This window comes from Micropterus dolomieu, linkage group LG13, assembly GCF_021292245.1.
Source record: "Micropterus dolomieu isolate WLL.071019.BEF.003 ecotype Adirondacks linkage group LG13, ASM2129224v1, whole genome shotgun sequence".
Classification (NCBI taxonomy): Eukaryota; Metazoa; Chordata; class Actinopteri; order Centrarchiformes; family Centrarchidae; genus Micropterus; species Micropterus dolomieu.
This window is the reverse complement of record NC_060162.1, coordinates 18762236-18764740: the sequence shown is the minus strand read 5'-3', so window position 1 is coordinate 18764740 and position 2505 is coordinate 18762236. Positions and strand designations below refer to the sequence as shown.

The 2505-nt window shown below is 43.0% G+C and overlaps 1 long non-coding RNA gene across 1 annotated transcript; it reads left to right on the top strand.

Moving 5' to 3' along the window:
* Positions 1–1610: 1610 nt before the first annotated feature.
* LOC123981412 lies at positions 1611–2154 on the top strand. Its single transcript, XR_006827756.1, has 3 exons — positions 1611–1648; positions 1846–1904; positions 2052–2154. It is a non-coding gene; the product is annotated as an uncharacterized LOC123981412 (long non-coding RNA).
* Positions 2155–2505: the final 351 nt, after the last annotated feature.

Genomic DNA, 2505 nt, shown 5'->3' with positions numbered 1-2505 from the left:
TTTTTTTTTTTTTTTTTTTCCCCCCCCCCCCCCCCCCCCCCCCATATATTTGGTTGTTTGTCATAATGAGTATTTCCCTTTGGAGAGGGGAAATTTAATAGATGGGCAAAAATATTGAGTAGTGAAAATAGGAAGACAGTGGAAAATCACAGAGTGAGTGCAGAGTGCACACAGAGACTTAGTCATGCATAGAGAGAATAACAATCATTTCAGTCTAACTGGCTATTGTACTGTATGTACACTGGATGGCTGTAGTGTTTGTTTAGGGGAGCATTTTCCCTCAAGGTCTTGGCTTGATGGCATTGTGCATGCAGGAATGCCAATTGGTCAATCGCTCTGTGACAGAATACAGGGAAGGAACACTGGACAGCATCAGCAGGCAGCGGTGTTGCTGGTGTTGGTGTCCCTCTTTTACCCCGCCTCCCACCTACTCTGTCTTTTCTCTCCTGGTATGTGTTGCAGTCTTGGCCTGTTCTCTCACCATTGTTCCCCTGAAACATAAAATCCTTCACATTCATCCTCTCGGGCTCCAAACTCTGGAACATGGGCAGAGCTCTCTAAACAATGGGCCTTGAAAAACTGTGCCATTAAAATGCAGACAGCTCCACTGTAATTGGAAAAGACCTCTAATGAATGAGGCTGAATGCCTGACCATAGGCCACCAAACCTGAAGCTCGGGAGTTTGTATATTATTTCATACATTTAGCACTGTATGTGCACTGCATTTATGTCAGTCATCAAATTGTATACCATTGTCGAATTTAAGTTGAAAATGTGCCTAGCAAGGATACCTAGAAAATGAGAATCAATGACAGACAAAAAAGTGGTTTCCCTCTGCTCATGCTGGAGTAGCCGGAGATGAATGGCTCTTAATTGGTGGCATTTTTACTCTGTTTGTATTCCTGTGACCTGCATCTTACATAATTCCTCTGCTTTTTTCTTTGCTGCCAAATGGTGTAAGTCACACTCCATGTTTCTTTTAAATCAATCTCTTTTTAACAGAAATTCTTCCTCTCCATGATTCCTCTCCCTTCTTTCTCTGCCAGCCGCAGCAGAGCAGCAGTGGCTCTGATATTACACGCCAGCCTCTCCACATTCAACAATGAGTGAGGTCGCAACCTGTCTGAGCTTCATTCTGACTGGCAGGCATGATGAAGCTGCTGGGTTTCCCTTGGCAGGAGTAGTCTGCATTTAATCTGGCTTTGACCAAACAGAGTTGGCAATGCGCAATTTCTGACCCAAATATAATGCAAGCAATAACAGAACTGTGACACTGACACCCCCGTATTTGTATTGTCCTGTTGCCACTGCGCTCTGTTTAGTTAATAATTGTTTAACGTGGGAATCTATGTGATTGGTGAACACACATAGTCACATGACCTGACGCATGACCGCAGCTCATCAGGAAGTGATAAAAAGTATACCAGTTTCAGTAGAGAGTCATTTCGCTGAGCACACCTTGTTGGGTGCACTCTCCCTTTCATGCAGGGCGATAGCCAGACGAGTGTGTCCTGCCCTTCATGGAGGGAACTGGAGCAAACGGATGTATACAATTAATGTAACCACTAACAAGCGCCTGTTGCTGTAGAGATCCAGAGCACTGGAATTATCTCTTCCTCTTCTTGCATTACTCTGCTACAGGATTTAGGTAATCTTGCAAAGGAGACCAGCCAATGTTTTCTATTATTTTACCTTTTTATTTCCTTTTGTTACTTTGTTTTCCAGGCCCTTCAAGCTGTCTTTTGTTGGGTCTAATGCCTTACTGAGCTTACATCTGATGTTTTACGTACTAGGCACATTTTGGATGGTGGTTTTACTACAGGTTGCTTTCCTCTCTCTGTATAGCCACAGCTTGACTCTGTACAAGGCCGGGTCCATGTTGGCACACTGCCTCCTTTTCCATGGTGAGGCCACAATGGATGACATTCTGTAGTTTTGTGTATACTCAACTTTGACACTGCATGGTATTTTGTAGTACTCTAGATGGTATGTGTGTACTGCATGTACGTTTTGGTGTTGGGTCTGCTCTCTCACTCTTCTGTCTCCCACAGTCAGTTATTGTGGTGGTGTGTACGAGCTGACCTTCCTACCCTGAGGAAAGTAAAACTGTTTAGACCATCCAATTCATTATCTGGCTAATTTTACTTCTCCTACTGGTATTGTAATTCATTTTTTTAACAATATACTTTGTAATAAAATTTAACTTCCTTTTGTACGATATATGCCTCCCCTGTTCCCGACACACTAATGAACATATTAAGGGTTTAAAGTGTTCCTCCTGCCCCTTAACAGGAGCTGGCGTTGTCAGGTCCAAAAAGATTCTCTTTGCCAAGGTACTACAGTAAGTGTGCCCCATTGCAGTTAAATCTGTTCATTATTCAGTCAGTGAAACAGTTAAGTGAGTAACTGGTCTCATGAAGACTAGTTCTGGATAGTGAAGAGGCTTTTGATGATTTGTGCGTAACAAGTCAGGACCTCTGAATAAACTGAACTTTTTCAGGGTTT